This window comes from Prinia subflava, chromosome 2 (genome assembly GCF_021018805.1).
Source record: "Prinia subflava isolate CZ2003 ecotype Zambia chromosome 2, Cam_Psub_1.2, whole genome shotgun sequence".
Lineage (NCBI taxonomy): Eukaryota > Metazoa > Chordata > Aves > Passeriformes > Cisticolidae > Prinia > Prinia subflava.
The window spans coordinates 55,523,215-55,544,132 of record NC_086248.1 but is presented as its reverse complement, the minus strand read 5'-3'; the positions used below and the strand labels follow the sequence as shown (position 1 = coordinate 55,544,132).

The window sequence follows — 20,918 nt, the reverse complement described above, 5'->3', positions numbered from 1 at the left end:
AATGGTAAAATGAAAGGAAAAAAACCTGCTTTTCAAGATGATGTAGCCTGCGTTGCAGAGTAGGTTAGGGTAGTTGTCACAGCCAGAGTAGAAAGGAAATTGTGTGACTCTTTTGTGCAAAGGCAGGGAGGAAGAAACGAGGCACCTTTACAGCATAGATGTCTCAGCATTGGCGCTACATATGGCCATCAAGTCATAAAACCACTGGTACAACATATTATCCCCTCTGTACAAGTGGAGAGAAGAACCCATAGACAAAAAAGACACAACCAGTGGAAAGCTAGAGTTGCATGAGTCCAGCTTTGTGGCACATCATGCCTTCTAATGCTGGTTTTGGCTGGGTAGAGCCCATTTTCTTCATAGTAGGTCATATGGGGCTGTATTTTGTATTTCTGCTGAAAATGGTGTTGATAGTACAGAAAGGTTTTTGTTATTGCCAAGCAGCACTTGCACAGCTTCATGGCCTTTCTACTTCTTATACTACACCAGCGAGGAGTTTGGGGATGCACTAGAAGTTGAGAGGGGACAGAGTTGGGACAGCTGACCCAGATTGACCAGAGGGATATTCCAGACCAGATGGCATCATGCTCAACATATAAACTGGGGAAATAAGAATGAAGGGACGAAATGTTGAGAGTGCTGATGTTTGTCTTCCCAAGTCACTGTTCTGTGTGATGCTGCTCTCCTGGAGATGACTGAACACCTGCCTGCCCGTGGGAAGTTGTGAATGAAGGCCTTGTTTTGCTTTGCTTATGTGCACAGCTTTTGCTTTACCTGTTAAACTGTCTTCATCTCAATCCATGAGTTTTCTCACTTGTTCCATTTTCTTCTTCATACCACGAGGAGTGGGTTCCAGAAGGTAATTTCTATGATCCTCCCTACAGCCAGCAAATAGGACATGACTTGATCTTTGAAATTATTTATACCCCTCTTTTTGTGTGTATGAGAAGGGGTATTTACAGAGTCTTTCTTCCTGCATTTGTCAACAAGATTCTTAGATCAGCAAATGCCTCGCAGAGAAGGGGAGCTGTGACAGAAAATTAATAGGAGTAGGCACTGGACAGTCAGAACAGCCATGCACTCCTGTTCATTTCCACACTGAAGAAGTGAAGCTTTAAATATAAATACATAGTTATAGCTGAATTTAACCAGAGAAAGTTTACTATGCTTATATGGTTTTTTGGCAAACCACTTGACTAAGTAATATAGCTTATTACTATTTCTTACTAGCGAAATTACTGTTGCGTGAATCAAATCTTTTAAATGTTTCTAAAAGCCTGTTCAAAAGACTCTTGTGCCCTCATGGGAAAGTATGACTATGTCTTCAAGAGACAAGTTTGCATGATCCACTGTGTCATGCAGAAGGAGAGGAGTTTCTGTTTGTTATTTTGAGGGGGAAGACATTCCTGCATGTTGCAAAAGGCCGGTATTTTGATTTGAGCTGTGCAAAAGGATGTCAGATATATTGTGAATGGTGATTATGTGAGTGCTACAAATTTATCAGGATTTTTTAAACTCTCTCATCTATAAGGCAGCAGTTAACATGCATAGGTGTAAATTTTAGTTACACCTACACAGAAGTAAGAAATCTCCATTTGGCAGCAAGGTTTACTACAATCTTACTGCTCAGGAGAAAAGCATGAATAGCATCCGGAAATTAAGTGTGTATCCCATGAGGCTTTCAGGAGACTTTCCTTCCTGTGAGATCCTTGAGGATAACAAGAAGACAAAACAGGAGGATTTGGTGCTAGATCCACCACCAATGTACTCCCCCACACAGGGATGCAACACTAACCGGATTTGTCTGTGTTGGGTCAGATATCATACCAGAAATTCATGATTTACAAACACTTAAATTTTCTCCCCGCTAAGTCCATATATTATAATGACATTAATAGTGAAAGGTATCTATCAGGTACACTGACATAATGCCATTTTCCACTTTTAGGAATTAGTTGCTTTCTACAAAGAACTGGGAAAGAGGAACAAATTCCCCCGAACGCTCTAATCCAGTAAGCATGAAGTCAGTAATTATTTATGCTTAGATTAGAGTCTAACATCCAAACTACAAGGCTACCAAAACCCCAGGGATCCTCATATGTCAGATGAATCATGCCTCCACTTATCATTCAGGAATGGAAAGAGCAAGTAATGACTTCATTCAAGCAGTAAATCCAAAACTAATGCTGCAAGCCTTTGAACCCTGAACAACACCAGTGAGGCCCAGACAGTAACTCTGGCCTTCAGAGTTTGGTCATGTGTGTATGTGTGGGCAGTCATCCTCTCCTATTTCACGTAGCAGGATTGTCTAGCATACAAATCCAGAGCCAGGTGTCCCGAGGGGAACTGCAGACCAAGTTATTTACACAGTATTCATATTTTGCTTACTGAGCTGTAATGGTTTTAAAACCCTCTAGTAAGGAGTACACGGTGTTCTCTGGTGTCTAAATGTGCTGGGAAACATACTGCATGTGTTGTCTTACCAGGTTTTGGTGATGTGAGCTCCATGCCGTCCTCCTGCAGGTGAACAACATGTAAGGCTCTTTTAGAATGGTCCAGACATGAGGTGGTAATCCCAGACTTGAAATCCTAGGTCAAGCAGGGATGCAGAGTAGTCATTACTGGGAAGCTAAGAGGCAAATCTGGTGTAGTTTCATTACCTAAACAGATACTCAAAGATTTGCTCTGGACATCTCACCTTATTCATTGATATACATGATTGGTAAGGGAAATAGTCCTAAATGCTTTGATATTCCATGGAAAATTGTGTCATTCCACAAAGATGTAAGATGTTCCTATCTCTAGATCTTTAAAGGATATACAAAAAGGGAAAATAAGAACAGAACCTAATTTGCTCTGGGATTCTCAAAAAAGAATAGGAATTTTACCATTACTGCAGTGAGGCAAAGCTATCTTTGAATATGAAAAATTTCTTACCACACAAGGTTTTTCCTTTTTCACCTTTCTTACCAGTTAGTAAGCCTGTGATCAAAATACTTTATGTTCTGTTACTGAATTTCAGTTGTAGCTAGCTACCTATTTTACTGTGTTAGAGGATTGGCAAAAGCTTTATTTTGAAGGCTTCCTCTTTCATTAAAATTGCATGTGAAGACCTGGTCCAGAAGAGTTTACCCATATGGTTTTGAAAATGACCAAACTCACAAATAACCATTGTGGTATATGGAACTGCAGAACAATTGTCAAGAGTGGCCCTCTTTAATACACAAACCTCTTCACTGACTGTACATAGAGGCCTCCCAAATTCTTTAAAAAATTTCTTTGAAAGGTATTGTCTATGAAAACATCTGTGATCAGGAAGCGGAATGAGGTCAGAGGAAAAGCTGTGACGAAAGTAAGCTCAGTGGGCGTATTATTATCCAGTGCAGACAACATGCTGGTGCTACAAAATAAATACCACCTTCAGGTAAGGAATCCTTCCCCAAATGTCTTTGGTCAACACCTGAACTCAATTCAAACTTTCCTGGAGGTCCAAGAGAAACATTGCATTCTTCTTCGGTGTTTTCCTGTTTGTCTGCCTCTGTCCTCCTGAGGTGCAGCCTGAATTGAGTCACCCAGACTTAGAATTTGGAGAGGAAATTGCAGAAAGTCAGAATGAAATCATCACTGTTTCGGGGTACTACCTAAATTTACAAACCTCAGAGGGTCCAACGGCAAATTTACATAGCCTGGCCCTTTAAACAGGGTCAGTATTGATCCTAATGCACATGTTCCCATATAAGCAAGCAAACTGGCATTAGGAGTGAAGCTAGGCAGAGATGAGAGGCTTTGAGCTGCTTCTGAGCTAAAGCAGAGGCTCCTTGCTGGCACTGAGGCTGCCTGCAGCTGAAACTGATACACGAAGGAGTTTGGACCAAGGGGAGAATAGCTGAAGTTGTAGGCTGGGAAAACAACACAAAAGAGGAAACCTGTGAACAAAGAGAAGTTCAAAGTGCAATCAGCTTTAGGGCAATTTCAGACTGCAAAGGATCTAGCTTCTCCTGAGTTTCAGCCATGATTAAGGACTGAAGATGTTGAGCATTCATTTTGTCTACAGAGGAGAGTCACAAGTGACTGAAATCCCTGACATTTGTGTCCACTGACATTTATGACTCTAAACATATGACCTGGAGCCAGGTATTTGAGATCATCCATCTCACCTGACCACTCAGGGTGGCTTTCCTGTTGTGTTCTTTCTTTTGATAAGCCCTTGCCATGAAAATAGTCTGTGGTCAGACACCCACCCCGCCGGCTTTACATATGCAGGCTCAGACCTATCCATCTCCCACCATCTCAGGTATGAAAGCTTAATTTTCCCAAAGACTTGCCCTGGCACAATCTGGAAGTGACACACAACTCCAGTACAGTCATAGGGGCCCTTTCAAAGCCTCAGAAGCTGTTTGGACTGTGTAATTCATCTCCCACTGGGATTTCAGTGGCTCCTGGGTTTAGTCATCAACTTATTTACTGTGGAAAGGCCTAAGGAAAATGGGATTCACAAGAAGCCCTCAGCACTCCCCTAGAGCTACTTCTATTCAAAGAAGTGTCAGAAGCATTCAAGAAAGTGCAGGGCATTTCCAAAGGTCCTTCTTCAATCCCACTTTGGTGACATTGGGATAAGGTATTTTTCTTTCTTGAACTCGATCTTTCCCACACTGTTTTGTCAATGGTGAACAATATTAAGAGGGTTTCTTACCTCAGACTTTTAGGCCATTTTTAACCTAGTTATCTAAAGGAAATTTCCTCTCTGAGAAAAAAAAAAGACCTTAAAAATTGTACCTAATGATAACCTGAAAGACCTGCAAAGACTAAAAATCAGGTTTACAAGTAGTTCTAAACAAGTGCCACTTCAATATATTTTTATTCCTTTAATGACCTCATTTTTCAATGACTTTTCTTATATGATATTCCTGAAGGGTCTTTGGCATTCCTTGCATTTTTTCCCTTTTGCTTTCAGCTGCTTCCTAGTGCCCTTTCTACTTCAATCTTTCACTGAGATGCTAAGTTGAGTGACATACTTTAATTAGGTGACATTTGTTGCTAAGGAGACATGCTTATTTAGACTAAATAGGAGGAGGTTACTTTAAAATCCAAATGCACTATAAATGGTAGCTTTATGTGTGGAAGGGGACAACAGTTTTATAGGAGAGGTCATTAGCATATTTCTCCTTTTATTTTGGAAAGAAACTTACAACAACATTTATTTTTTTGCTGCTCAACATAACTCCAGTCTTGCCAGTCAGCCATGTTAATGAAATATTTTCCATAACTAAGCAGTGAAACCTAGTAGTACCTGGCAAATGCTTTGATTTAAATCCTCTTGGAGTCAATGTTGCATTGGTATACGAAGACATCTGCTTCCAACATGCTTATTTTGGCTTTTCATTAGTCCTAATTGTAGTAGTGATAATATCTAAAATAAGTAAATAGTACATTTTCAGAGTACCCAGGGTGGTAAGGTCTTGTCTAAATTCCCCCTCTGGTAAAAGGAATAACAAATGGAAGACATACAATATTAATTAGGGAACATGTGTATAGGAGTTAGTATCTGGAGTAAGATTAAACCATCAAAGTACATTTCACATGTCAGCATAAAGTCAACAGGGATATTCATCTGTTTCAAACCGAGCCATTAAGAGCCTCCTTTAATTAAAAAAAAAATTGTATAACATAGTCAAAATTAAGGGGCAAAGATTCATATAACAGATATCAATACAAGTATATAAAATAATGTAGTCAATCAATGTGTAGCTGCACAGTTATAGAAACCTCCTGGAGAGATTAATGGATTATATACCAAATTCCAGAGAGTTCTGAATCATTCCATAGCTATTCTTCCTGAAGTGGAACCTTATGCATTTTAGAGTAATGCCTCTTATTAAATCTTGGTTCAATTTATGTATGTGAAAGTCCTATAAATCCCTGAAGACCTTTCCAGCCTCCAAGAGAAAGAAGGTTAAAAAATTGTTTTGAAGTAAGTTAAAATAAAATTAAATTTTCACTAAGATAAGAGAGAAAAATAACTTGCTATCTCAAATAAGCATTATCAGGACAGGATATAAACTTCGTTGTTGTAGTAGTAATAGCAAAGATAAGAGATCATTACAGCCATCTTATGAGGCATGTTTTTGTCTTTGACCTTGCCTCTTTCCTGGATAGCATGCTTTGCCCAGTCTGGACAAAATTTATTGCGACAAAACAGGAGGAAGAATGAAACTTTTCCAGTCTGAGTTACAAGTGCCTTAAGGAGCTGGTGGTGCCACTGAACTAATCCAGCCAAGCACTTTGGGTTAGATGCACACTTATGACAGCAGGATCCATGCAACACATTTACAATTTTTTTCCTTCCTACCTACATGTTTAACTATTTGTTAATTATTCCATGGAAAATATATAAAATCTCAGTTCAAAACCACCCTTGAGTGTCTCGAAGACAGTCAGAATATACTTAACAATAAAGATAAATTTTTAAGTGTTTTGCTGATCTAGGTAAGAATATAGTCTCACTCATGTTTTTCCATCTGACACCAGTGTGAATAAACCCAATGACGAGGATTAGCTGTGAGCAGGGATCTGAAGATCAGACATTTAACCTTTAAAATATGTTTTCATGGAATCAGTCCTTATAGGATAAAGTAAGCTTAAAACAGCAATTATATTTTATAATCTTCTCAAGGCTGGTATTTGATGTTCTGGTTCTTTTTTCAAAATAATGCACCAGTAGACTTACACATTCTCCCTCAGTCAATCTGAGTCTTTAATTGTCTGCCTTGTGATCAGCCACAGACATGAGCCTACACTGGTGAACTCTGCAGGCTGCAGAAATGAGGTTATCTTACCCACTGAGATGATGCTTTCCAGCTGAAGACAGTTCTTGGGGAATTTACAGAAGAACACATCTTTTCTGTACAGGTGGACATGGAAGTCCATGGAGGTTTTGGTCTGAGTAAGCTAAAAATGTCAGTGTAAAGCAAGGATGACAAAAATTTCATATTATTGATTAAACGTGCTAGATCTATTTCTACCTGTCCAGTTTGCAAAGCTGCTGGGTGGATGCCCAACTTCAGCAGCATGTGAATGAGGTGCGGGTGAGGGGGCAGCTGGAGCCCAGGGCTGGTACTTGAGCCAACTCTGTCACCATTGGTGTCCATTACTGCATTATTTCAGCAAAACAGGATATTGTCCAAGAGAAAAATGGGGTGTCCCTTCCTTTAGCTAAGCTTCACAGCAGCTAGGACTATTAATTATGAAATCTCGGAAATGGGAGTGGAGATTTCTTCAAGAAGATGAAGGAAATTATTCTGGTTTCCCACATCCTGACAAATATTTGAGGGAACTGCTCACTCAGAAAAAGACAGGGTAAAGAGTGCATCTACTCTTAATGGCAAATTGTATGAAATCTTTCATAGGAAATTTGAAATGTCATTGAACTCTAGGAGAACGAGCAAAAAGATTTTATCTTAATAAAGGATTAAGGCATCTAGATAAAACTGTCTTGAAGATTACCCTCAGATATTTCAGTGTGTACCCTTTTGTTTGAAAAAGTTTGCAGAAATTGTTAAATTATTAACTCAAACCCAGTACAAATGAAGTCAATTGGATAAGATAATAATAAAGAACAATATAGAACAATATAGAACTAAAAAAAAAGACATTATAAAACTAAGTTCTTGCTGATACAAAAAATAACTTGTGTGTGCAGAGCACCAAAGAAAATTAACTCTGATTGATCCTGGATGCTTCAAATACATCAATAAAGCATTTATGCACATTTTAATTCTCTCCTGAATATGAGCTCTTGTCCAGAAGGTCTTACGGCTGCTGCCCTCTCTATACTTTCTTCAGGTCTCTTAGAGCAATGTTAAGAGATAGGCAAAATGAAACTGCCACCACTCCTGTGCCTTCTTTCTCCTCTATTTCTCTTTCCCTAAAAAAAGAAGAGTTCAATCTACATATCTTCAAAGCTACCTTACTATTTCTCTTAATATACACAATTATATCTCAAAATTTAATTTGTTAACATTGTCACATGCCTGTCCATGTCTTTAGTCTAATTTAATTTAAAACTACCATAGAAAAATACTCAATTTTGAATAAAACTCAGGAAATCTGGCCACACCCTTCTTCCCACATCTAAACCCACCATCCCAGAGAGAGGTTAAAATAATAACATAGCCTAATATGGCCTTAAGGTCAACAGATTCGAGTTTCTCATAATATCAAATATAAATCTTATCCTAAAAGACTCTGATTGAAACTGTACTCTGTTTAAAATTCTGAGGTGTGCATTCAAGTCCCTGAGCAGATTTTAGTGTTGTGGTTACAGGCAAACAGGGAGATTTCAGACAGCCAGTGCTACTCTAGCACTCTTAGTGGGAAACACGAGTAGGTTCAGAGTCCTCACTCCCACATGTGTTGACTCGTTTGACTTCAGTTAGGCAATTCCTGGTCTACTCTGGCATTGGCAAGGTCAGTACTGAACTCAAGAATTTGCAGAAGAAGAAATTTGGTCACAGTCTTTTCCAGAACCACAGTAAAAGTGAACATTTATTATATAAGTGTCTCTCAGCTACGTATCAGTGCCTAGAGTGCACTACACAAAACACTTACTGTAAGGCCTGAGTTTCCTCCTGTCCCTCCCTATACACAGAACTAGGTAAAGGCAATTCTACCAAATATGTGGGTGGAGAGTAATTTGCACCTGCTTCTAATACTTCCCTGTGTTACTCACCCCTCTACCATTAGCATTGGTACAAGGGGATAGCTACAGTTCTACTTATTCCTGTAGAGGCTTTTCTTTTTAATTTGCTTTTAACTGCTAACTTGAGGAACAAAAGCTTTTGAAAGTCCAGCTATGAGTGGAATTCAGGTGCTAAATCACTCAACCATATGTGAAGATGGGAATGAATATGGGTATGCCTAAAAACTTTTACTTGGGTGTCAGAATGGGCAGCATCCTCTGAAGAGTGCAGATGAGGGTCTAGGACAGCTGGATTGCTTCCAGCCTATTAGTGTGAGTTGGTGTGAGTGCCAATATCTCTCTGCTGACTGCAGTGCAGAAAAGCTATGTAAATACACAGCTCATCTTTTGGTTCTAGTCTTGGATCCAGGCTGGAGGTTTATTTATCTGCAATGCTGATTCCCTTTTCTTTCTTATTCCTTTTTATTTCTTATTGCCACCCACTCTGAATCATAACCACAGTAACCTCGAAGTCGTGACAAAGAAATGGACAGCAGGGCTTATTTTCCCATTGATAAAGAGAAGGATAGACTGTCAGGAAAAGACTTTGACAAGATTGGGTCAAAAGAGTGTCCACAGTTTGTCCTTACTCCCATTGAAAAATAGTCCCTGAACAGTTCTTTTTCTTGGCTGGAAAAAGATATTAACTGCTGGTAATTGCCTGGTTCTGCATGGCCACAGCTCTAGCAGATCTCCCAAAAGCAGGTGGTTTAATGTAAGTTGTGGTTCCTCACCCTTGTGAGCACATTTACAGTACATGGATCTCAATACCCCAGAGTCACGTGTCCTTTCTGAGAGGTGAACACAAAGGGTTTGGAATGCACACTTAGGATTGCTTTGGGGGTTATTTTGGTTGGATAGGATGAAAGCACATAAGAAAGTTTCCCAGGGATCATTGCCCTTTTCTCAGGATGTGTGTTTAGTTATGTGCTATCATGCATTTTCAAGATGTCCTGGAAGAGTCTGGCCAGCTGCAGATCAATGATACTTTTGCAAGGTATTTTTTTGCATGTTGGTGTTCAGAATATGTGGGTACATTAGCATTTCTCCATTAAATTTTGATTAACTGATGTATTATTTTAAACTAAGGGCCATCTTTTGTAATGATAGTACCTGTCAGATCAAACACATAGAGAATTTTAGAGGAAAGTCATATATCAAAGCTGCGAGTCCATTTCTCTCATTCTGTACAAGTAGTCTGGTTTTGAAGGGTATTTTTAGGAAATTATTTCTTTGCTTAAGTCAGGCAAAATACTCCAAAAATACAACTGTTCTTCTGAACTGCTCATTTTCTGCCTGCTTTCTGTGCTTTCAGAGTTCTTCATGTCTGCTGTCTGAGTGAAACAACTGTCTTTCAGTGGTTTCCACAGCTTTGAAAGCCCATATAATCTTCTGACCTTAAAAATTTTAAGCAAACAGATATTTTCAGCTTTAAAATTAATAACTAAAGCTACAAATTAGACAACTTGCATCACAGAGCTTGTATCTTTATGATCAGTCCTAGTTCCTACACTCTTGTGCCTGCAAGCATGAGGATAAGCAGCAAAATTCTCACTGATGGCTACCAGCCAGACCCATGACTACACAAGAGTGCCTGACACACTTATGTTTTATTAGAAAAACATCCCAAACAACCATTTCTGTGGAAGCTTGATATAACATTTTACATGTGATAAGTTTGTCCAAAGTCTGTAGTGTCTTCAGCTCTTATTGCATGTCACCATCTTGACAGAATGAGAGGGAAAGACTACACTGAAGTTTCTGAAGACCAGAACCCTGTTTTGGGAGCTCCTGTATCCCAAGTCTAAGAAACCATCCTGGGAAAAAGTAAACTCCTATGGGGATTTTTAATATCAAAATTATAGAAACATGGTCCCAGAAATCTCATTTTAACTATCAACCAGCCCTAGCATAAACTAAATCCTATGTACACCTTTTCATAACATAAAAAATTCAAGTGTGTCTATATTTGTTTCTTCACATGCCAGAAGTCCCTTCCAGCCTGAATTACCCTACATTCCCATGAACTTGATGCCTAACTCATGCATGGCTACAGCAAGTATCCACAAAGCACCTCTCCTGTCCCTCTCCCTGAACAATGGGACATGCAAAAACCATACCTAATGCAGTGCTACATTGACAGAAGAAGCAGTGGAGATAAACATTTTCGTTTGAAAATCTGCCCCAGCACTCAGCAGGTCCTTTCTGCAATACTGACAAAGACACACCCTGCATGGGAGGGTGCTTGTCCTTGACCCTGGGTGACAGCTGCTATGTAATCTACAGGGAGCCTGGATGTTTAAAAGCAAGGTATTACAATACTCACTGCTGTAGCCTCCAAATAATTGTTTTAATATATTTTTTCTTCAGTTTGTTTGCTTTAAATGAAGGCTGAGATCCTGAAGATAAGCTGTGGCCTCTTTTATGTCTTTCCAGAAGTGGGTCTCTTAGGTGCAGGAAAACACCATCCTATTAGAAGTGCAAGGAAAAGTCTAAATGTTATTTCAAATTCTGGCCATTGGATCCCTAAAGAAAAGGATAAAATAGAGGAATGGCAGAGGTACAAATTCTGTAGTTAACTACAGCTCTTCAAACTCTACAACCCTCTGGTTTCTTTACCCTAATCTTGAATTTTAAAGATTAATAAACATTAAAAACATCCAGTAAAATAATCAAGCCATGGGATAGAAGCCTGATGGACAAAGGTAGCCAGATCTAGTTCCCACCCTTGTCAAAAACAATAGGAAATCCATTTCAGACATGAAAATAAACTTCTGCAGAATAAGTCTGATTCAAGGCCAGAATGAAATATAGTCTCTTCACAAAGTTTTGTGTTTGTCAAGTACCTTTTCAAGCAAAGTCTTCTCAGCAGCTAAAAAAGGAACTAAAAGTGCTGAAATACAGAATAATCCATCTAGGATAGGAAAATATTTCTCTTCATCCTAATATCTGAAAATGGAGTAGAGTGCATTACCTTTGCTTGTTTGATGGCCGCTTTCTTTTTTTTAGCCTTGTGCCAAGCCAAAGTTCTAGTTTGACAATATGAGAGGTCTGTGACAAAGCTGACCTAGGGCATTGCCTTCCATGGAGTGACAACCATGCTTCAGAGGTTTCAATGCTTTCAAAAACAAAGGAAATGTGAGGAAAGGAGGAGCTGCTCAAACCTTGCACTTTTGTACTGCTCAGCATATCCTTAAAAAGCCTCTGGCATTTCTGCAGATCTTCTATTACGCCTGTGTTTGGGCTTGCCAGGAGGTTGAAGGTAACTATTCTGCTGATCCTGGACACAAAGGGATAATTTGTCCATTTTCATCAGTAAAATAAAGGTTGTAGTATAAAAGCCTGAGGAAAATAATGAGGATATCAAAGCTACATCAATTGCTCAGTGAGACATTGTCTCACAATCAAACATGAAGTCACAGTCTAAACAGATACTTCTTACTTATTAGACCCATGTAGACTTCTTTGACCACTACACTATTTAACTTTACAATACTTTGATTAGCACAATATTGTTTTCTCACACTTGACTTCTGGCATTTTCCTTCATAATATTACAATGTCTTCTATAGAGAAATGAGAAAAGTGTTGTCAGACTGAAAGGGTTAATTAAAAAAAAAAAAAAAGAGAGAGAGAGAGAAAGAGTATTGGAAAAATTAATGTAATTTTTGACAGTTACCAAAAAAAAAAAAAATCTGATTATGGTGTACCATGATGGAAAAATTATGGGTTCATCAGATTGTTAGACAAAAACACTGAAAGGCTGTCTATTTTGTTAGGCACGTCGAACAACTTTTTAAAAAATATGCCAAAATTAAGATCAAGAGTGATTCCCCAGAGATTTAATGTGATCTAGAAATGTATCCAAAACAGGGAGTGCTTTGTCTGCACCCTGCAGGTTAGTATAGATAATTACTTTCTGAAATCAGATTTCACTGTACAGTGAAAGCACAGAGTTCCTTTGGAAACCCTGCAAACTGAATTACATGTCACGCACTACCAGTGTTAATTTTCTTACTCAGTGAAGCAAAATTCAATCTGTTTTATGCCCAAAGACTATCATATTTCTGAGGCACACTTATCTTGTCATCAGTTCCCTTTCCATCAGTCCTAACATGTGCGCTGGTTTCAAGAGTCCATGAGGTGATTGACTATAAGGTGAATTAATCATTAAAAATATCTCTACATTAGAAAGTTATAGCATGACTATATTTCACTGAATTACAGAAATCTAAGTACACCAGAAAGTGGTGTGGAGAAAGAACAGCAATTCTCTCCCACAGTGGACTTTGCCATTTCCATATCTGAGTACAATCTCGTTAGAAAGTCTTGTGAAGCTGAATAATCAGCTGAAGAGGCACCAAAGCACAAGTGGCCAAGCAGGCAGGGGAGAAGGAAAGAGGTCTGAGGCAGCCTGGCCTGTTTGGTTTCAGCCAGCTTTTCAAAACAGTTGACATCTTTTCTATTCTGACTGGTTGACAGATATCAGAGGAGCTGATGTTGCAACTGAGTATTTCTCTGCCTAGCTCCAATCATGACAGAAATTATTCTTTCTGGACAAAGAAAAATATTAATTAGTTTTAAATGCAGGATCCTGGCCTGAGCAGCCACCTTGGCTACACTTTCAAGGAGATGGCTTTATTCAGACAAACAATATACATATGCCTATGTCCCATTTCCATCATCAGTTAAACATATATTTTAAACTGGGTACATTCTTGACTTTTTACTGAGTAGCACTAAGATGTGACAGCAATCCTCATGTTAGGTTTCCCAGACAGCTCCATCACATGTTTAGAAAACTGTTAAGGAAATATTCTGAGCAGAAACTGCCTATCATCAGTTCTGTCAGCCTGTGGGACAACAAAAACAAATGTTGAGAGAAGATTATCAAGCTCTTCATTTGATCCAAGGTCAGAATTTGAGCTGGATTTGCAGACCCTAAATGTGACTCCATTCACTGACTCTTTGGATTGTTCTGGCCCTGAAGACCTGCATTAGTAGCAACAAATGAAATAAAAAGTGAAATGATTCTTTCTTTACATGAAAAAACAAATGCGTCTTATACAATATTGCTGCAGTGAGTTACTACAGAACAACATGAAAACTGAAAGTTACCACCAAGACTTTTCTGGACTGGGAGTAACCATTACTGGAGTTGATCTCAAGCTTTCACTAGAAAAAGTAGTGCTGTTACCGAAATTAGAGGTCTTCACCTTGGCCATCAAAGGCAACTCAGGGGAAATTTATTTGGCATGCAGCTTCACTGTGCACTGCTTTCAATCTCTCCAGACTTTTTTTTTTGTTTTCACTAGAGTTTGCATTGTATTTAATCTTGCACAATGTATTTCAAGTTTCTGGAGGTAGGGCTGAGCTGCACAGTGTTTTATGCCCATGTGAGAACAAGCAGACATAGGGTATGTTATAAGGATGCAATAGTTGTGAATATTTTATCATGCACTGAAAATGGCTTTTTTTTTCACATGTACGTGGAAACTTGAATAAAACTAGACTTGAGAAGGGTCCCTCTGTAGTGGTCAGAGTTAGAGGCTAGTACTCTTACAGAAAGAACAACATTGTCCCTACCCATGATCTCTCAGAGGTGGACTATCAGATAGTTGCAGGCTGTCCAATTTCACAATTTGTAAGAAGGCTGCATTATATTTTTAATTTAAGTATAAGCTTCCCAAACTGTGGGAACATCAGCTACCTGTTACAGCCTGGCCTGCTTCATTAATGTGAGTGGCGAAAAGAAAATTCAACCCTTTTCCCAATGAATTACACAAAGAACATGGGATTCTGTCGTGGGCCACCTCAGAGTATTTTTTTAAATCCCACCCATGGAGTGATTGTATGAACTGACAGCAGTCAGTACCCACAGAGTTAAGGCCCTCTTTAAGCCATGTTCAAAATATCTAAATTAATGGACTCAGCATGGGGAAAGGAAAATCCAGAGTCAGGGAGGACTGTGAGGTTTGTGTCTTTTGAATATTTTTATTCTGAACAATTTGCTGACAACTGCAGCATCTCAAGGCCAAGTTATCTGGTTTGCTTCATTCATCTCGCAGTACAGAAAGTGAGTGTAGGCCGGGCAGGGGGATTCACTGCAGTGGAACAAGCCTGGGCACTCTCTGGCCTCTTCAGGAGCTGTGGGAAGAGCTCTGCCATCTGTCCCTCACACCTGTGTCACCCCCTGTTTTCCTGGACATTTATTCCCTGCAGAAGGAAAGCAGCACAGATTAGTATTTCCTCTGTGTTTTCCATTTAGACAAATTCAGCAGGAGAAGAAAGTAATTTTATACAAGTAGAGGATTACAAGTCACAGTTGCATGGAACACTTGTTTGGCAAGACAGGTCCTCAGCAATAAGCCTCTCTCAGTTCTGCATGAAAAGGATGTAAAGGGCTGCTCTTCCATCAGATGAATGTGCTGCCCAGACGTGCAACCTTATATAACTGTTTTTTTCTTCTGCCTTTATTCATACACAGCTAGCCTTCTCCTAACCATCCAGAAAGTTAGTACAGTCATCATTTTCTTAATCCATCTCTTAGACTACTGTCACTTCTTTCTTGAAATTAAACAATTTTTCTTCATTCTTTCACATCAGAGGAAGACTTCAGGCTGCTCACTGTTTAGTTCCTATATTTCTTCCCATTTCACCTATACTGGTAGTTGACTTCCATCTTTTACAATAGCTTAACTCCCCATATTTCATATTTCAGATACAGTCTCAAAAACAAAGTGATTTTACTGGTCTTCTTCAAATCCCTACTGAAATCTCTCTTCTAACATTATTTTTGAGAAAACCTTGACAAAATTTAAGCTACTGTAGGTTTGACACAGCCAAAACTGTTGAACATACCTGTAACCAATCTCATCCAGTTCTGTCATATTCTTTTAAAGAGATCATAAATTTGTGGAATAGTCACCCCCTTTTGACCTTGTCTGACAATATTATCCACATTGTGTTGGTAGTCTAGGATTGTGGCTCCTAGGCACAATGCAGACATCACTTCAAAAAGGTATTTTTAGTAAAAGTACTAGGCAGGGGGTTTATAGCTCACTTTTCCATTACAGTTGGCCCAGGCATTCAGGAAGTTCCTTTTGACCATCACATGCTTAAACTTCCAGAGCAGTATTACTCATAACTCAGGATAATAATAAACAAATGTAATAAATTAATTAATATATTAAATAAATGGGGCTATAGTTTCCTCATTTTTTTCTAGTTGGAACTCAGAAGGAAAACTTCTTACAGTAAAGAGTACAATTTGACTAAATATGTGGGGAATTAAATCATCCTACCAAAGTCTTTTAAAAGGGTGTCAGCCATTGATGGAGTTAATATTTGAAGTGATTCCAGTAAAACTCTCATATCTTTAGAAAATGGTTGGTTTTATTCAAATCATACTGCACAAATCTTTTATATAAGAGACATTTGCACACAAGACACACCACAAAATGACATCCAAGGAGACAGCCTGTGTGGGTAAAGTAGTGCCTTGCTTTTTCCTCTGCTTAGTGAAACAATATGGATATAGACCTCACAGAAAGAAAAATGTCATGCTCATTGAAAATTTACTAAAGCTATGCTGTCTATTCTTAACACTCCTTTCCTAATACTAAGCTTTTCCCACCTCTTAGAAAAAGTATAAAATAACCAATCCATTCCCTGACAGATTAGAAAACAAGCATCCTGGACTTCCAGCCTGGCAAAAAGGACATTCCTTGTCAATTGTCACACAATCTCATCTGAACAGGATGTTAAAAAGGAAGCTGTTCTGTATGGAATCTACCTCTGAGCTGACGAGTGATGTCATATATATTCAGTGTGGGAGATTTAAACTGAAAGTAAAAAAGAGTCACAAAATCAACAAGGCTTGAAAATTGCCATCTTCATAGCACTGTGGTGAGGACATCTGTAAAAAACAGATCCAAGATCCCTCTTTTTCTCATCCAGCTCAAGGTAACAAACAAGGAGTAGTAAGCAATGACCAGTTATTCACTGAAGTTGAATTCTTGCCTCTGGAGCTGTGTTTTACCTTCTACCTAATTCTTAACTCTTTGGAAGGAGAAGATGAAAAGTAAATGGTACTTCAGTGTGCAAGTGATTGAACTATGACATAATTCTTGGACAGTCACATCATATCCATTTCCTGTCCTATCTTTTTGTTGTCAGGGTCTTTTTGATCACTGACTTTTAAGGGCAGAGCCTGTCTCTCATCATGTATTTGCACACAGCCTAGCAATGCAGGTTTCACTTGGGCCTCTAAGTACTACCATCATATAAATAGCCATTCTCAGAAAAACAAAAAATCAAACACAAAACTTTGAGAACATGAAAAGAACACATGGTTTCCTTGTGAGTCATTTTACACAGTTCTGAACACGTAGTTTTATTTTGCTCTCAAAGGCCAAGTCACACATGGTGCCCTCCACCATGGATGTAAGAAGAGTAAGTATGCCAACACAGAGGAGTAACCTACAACAGAACTCAGGGCAAGCATTTAGGACTAGGCTGCTTTTTTCTGTCTTTTTCCTTCACTAAGTACTGCATCACTAAATAAATATTTCTCCCTGCGAGTTATAAATAGGCACTAGTGCCTTATCATCCTCTCACTGGGAAAGAATGTGGATCAGCTAAAGAGCAAGACACCCAGGAAAGCTTCTGAACAGCAACAACAATTTTTTGTTTAAAAACTCTCTCTCCCAGAGTCAGAGGCATACATTCTTTGGGAATGAGTTTCTTGACCTGGGAAATGACATGGTGCTTTATACACAAAAATATTAAGAGAGGATTATGTCACTGGTAAAAATGTGCTGAAATGAGACCTTTCCCTTTTGCAAGCCTTTAAAGGAGCTTTCCAGGCTTACCAAAACTGTGCAGTCATGCTGCAGACAGGCTGCCGGGTTCACATAAGAACCAGTACAAGGGCACCTTCAAAGCCAGCACACTGATGGACCTCTCATATAAACTGTGAGCTGTGTCAGACTGCACATTACCAACATGGGATCTCAAAGCCCAGAAATAATTATCATCCATTCTTGTATCCAAAGGTGAATCTTGAAATAGCTATAAATCAAGACTCCAGGAAACACGGAGATGAATAAAGAAAGAGAAGCCATCTAGACAAGACCCTGGATAAGGATCAACAATATATAGGCCAAGATCCACACAGGTATTTAGGTTCCTATCATTCATCTGTTTCACAGTGAGTGCTGGTACCTAAAAAAGAGTTACAGTCTCAAATTCTTTGGTAGACTTTTGCCCTCTGTTTTATTCCCAGGCTTATTCAGCTGACAAAATATTTCGCCTCTCAGTGGAGAGTTCACATTTCCTAACTCACAAAACATGTGCATAGCACATATGTATCAAAAGTGCACTTTCACAGACTCAGTGTTATGACAAGGAGGATGACAGAATATCCCCAGGCAAAAAAATATTTTTGGTCCAATAATTGAACAATTGTTTTACTCATGCTGCAGAAAATATTAATGTTTCATCAGGTTCTTCTAATGTAGCAAGGTACCAGATTTTTTAATTCAATGGCAGCTGCAAGTGACAGATGAGACAGGGAACTTTACTTAAGAGGACGATAAATTTATTTGAATATTATCTTTGGAGACACATTCCTTTCATTCCTCTATACACTAGGCACCTAACTCAAATTGATTCTGCTTCATTCAGAGTTCCTGGGTAGAATCTTTATCATCTGAGATCTTAGGACAAAAACAACTCAAAATCCACAACAATCACAACATTGTATATAAAAAAAATGTGGCCAGGATTTGACCTATTTAGCCTTCAAAGGAGTAAAGAAAGACAAAAAATGAAAATAATTACAACCCTCATCAGCTTTGCAGTTTGTTTCTGTAGAGTAGTAAAAAAAATTAATAATTAAGTTTTAGGAATGTCTTACCTAAAGCATGCACAGAGCCAAAAGACAGGGCTATTTTTAGAGTGATATTTCTCAGCTTGTTTTGGCAGGGTAAAACCAATGTATCTGAAAGACTTGCATCCTCCAAGATTATAAACTTTGAGGACACACAGGTCTCAGACCCTGTCTTCAGGCGAGTTTGGCAGATATTTACTCACAAGATAAAGCTTTCCAGAAGAGAACTTACTACAATAACATATTTGCTATGAATGCAATATCCAGGACAAAGTGATACTCACCATTGCTCAGGGCTCTGTAAAACAGGCCATTAGTACAGTATTTTCTAGATTACTCTATACTTTTCAGTGCTTCCTGATCCGTTGCTAGAGCGATCCATCCCCTTAGACATTAAAACAAGTAGTGTTGGAGATTTCTTTTCTTCCACTAATACCACAGAACACTTTCTGGATCTCAACAGCAACTGTGAAAAACTGCTCTGGTTTCAAATTCAGCACAATTGCAGAGGAAAGGATTATTAAGGGAAAAGGGATCTCTCAATCATAGATAACTGTCCCACATACAAACAAGATAGATGGCAACAAGAAATGTTCTTCACCACATATTCTGAAACTGCATCCAGCAGATCTTCTCCTACTTCTAGTAGGAGCTGTGGAACTGTGCAGAAACATCAGCATGAAGATTAGAAGTACCCATTGAAACATAATTCCCACCTTCATTTGTTATCAGATATCATCTAGCCACTCGAGAAACCACCCAGCCCTCTACAGTGCCTTTCCTTTCACAGACAGCTTTGTGGTAGTAAGTAAAACTCTGAGTCCACTTAAGAGTTCAGAGAGAAACAAGGGATGAAGTAGCTTAGTCAGTGTGGCAGCTAGCAGACTTTTTTTTTTAAGAAGCAGAATTCTAATCCTGATTTTACTGTGAACTGTGCTAGAACAACAAAATCCTTGTTTTGATTTTTTTTAATACTAGAAGAGACATTTTCTAAAATAAACATAGCTGCAGACAGGAATCTTGACAAGGTATGGTAGAATTACACAAGCAGACTGACTTACATTAAACTTACAGAACTGCTCCCAAAACATGTGCACACCCATTATGCTTGAAAGTGCTGGACATTGATCTCCATTTCAATTTAAACCACAGACAGGGTCTAATTTCCCTTTCTTCACATTTTACATTTTCAAAACCAGCTCAGCAAGTTCTTATCCACCCTCGCACCTGGGGAGAAAAAAGCCAAAAAAGCAAGAGAACCAGCCAAAGGGGAACAAGGGTGTTCCTGGGTTGCTAAATGACTTTGTTTCAATAGGGAAAAAAAAAGGTTGACCTATCCCTAGGAGGTGTTGCCGCTCCGGTTCCCACTTATTTTCATATGTTTAGGATGCTAAGCAGAGAATTAATGAGTCAGAGTCCCTGACATGGACATGCTATCTAGTCCCTTGTTAGTGAGGATCTGACAGAGTATTCTTTTTAATATATCTGGATGTCTTCACATGCATCTTTTCTTGGCCACATAGTAGAGGGTCCTCTGATGAACCATGCCCTTTTTGAGTTCTTAAGCTTATTATGAATCTCCTAAAATAAATTTTTGAAACATTATTAGAAAAAAGACGCACACTGTTTCTTTGCTTTTGTTATTGTTTATACAATTTCAGAATTTGCATTTTTTAAACATACAAAGAAATAGGAAATAGCTAGAGATGGGTGCAGCCTTTTGTGTGTCTTTTCCATGTCTTCAGAACAGATATAAACCAGATGTAGTTTGGCAGCTGAGTAATTACAGAAGTACGGGAGGAAATTCAAACCAGCATATCAGCCTGTTGCATTAATTATTTTTAAGTCAGCCTATTATCAATGTAGTCGAAGCTTCTTTTAGTTTTGTATGTGTTAGGGGAAAGCACAGCTGGCTTTCCCCTAAGACACAGCAGAGCCCTGTTGAGAGTACTCAGACAGAATAAAGAGTCTTCATCTGAGTTCACCTGCAGTTTCCAAAGGTTTTAATGCATCTCCACTTTATCAAAACAGAGTATGCTAAAGGGTGTCCATGAAATGAAGGTTTGGCTATTGTATTTGTCAGCATCAAAGGCAAAAACTGGGCAACCTTTATTTAATTAAATTAATTACTAATAAACCGAAATTTTTGATTACTGTTTCAGGTATCAGAAAAGAAATAAATAATATAAACAAGTACTCAAACATCTTTTCCTCTCTTTTCTCAGGCTCATCTTAAATCAAACACTTCTCCTCCTTAATTCTTAGTCTCAATTTCCCTTATTTTTGCTG

The 20,918-nt window shown here is 38.7% G+C and overlaps 2 long non-coding RNA genes across 3 annotated transcripts in view; one reads left to right on the top strand and one right to left on the bottom strand.

Moving 5' to 3' along the window:
* The window catches only part of LOC134546834 (uncharacterized), an 86,662-nt gene that overhangs the window by 11,807 nt on the left and 53,937 nt on the right, over positions 1 to 20,918 (top strand). The window lies entirely within an intron of this gene.
* On the bottom strand, positions 14,712 to 20,911 carry LOC134546836 (uncharacterized). Its single transcript, XR_010079276.1, has 2 exons — positions 19,691 to 20,911; positions 14,712 to 14,953 (listed from the first exon to the last, which is right to left on the bottom strand). It is a non-coding gene; the product is annotated as an uncharacterized LOC134546836 (long non-coding RNA).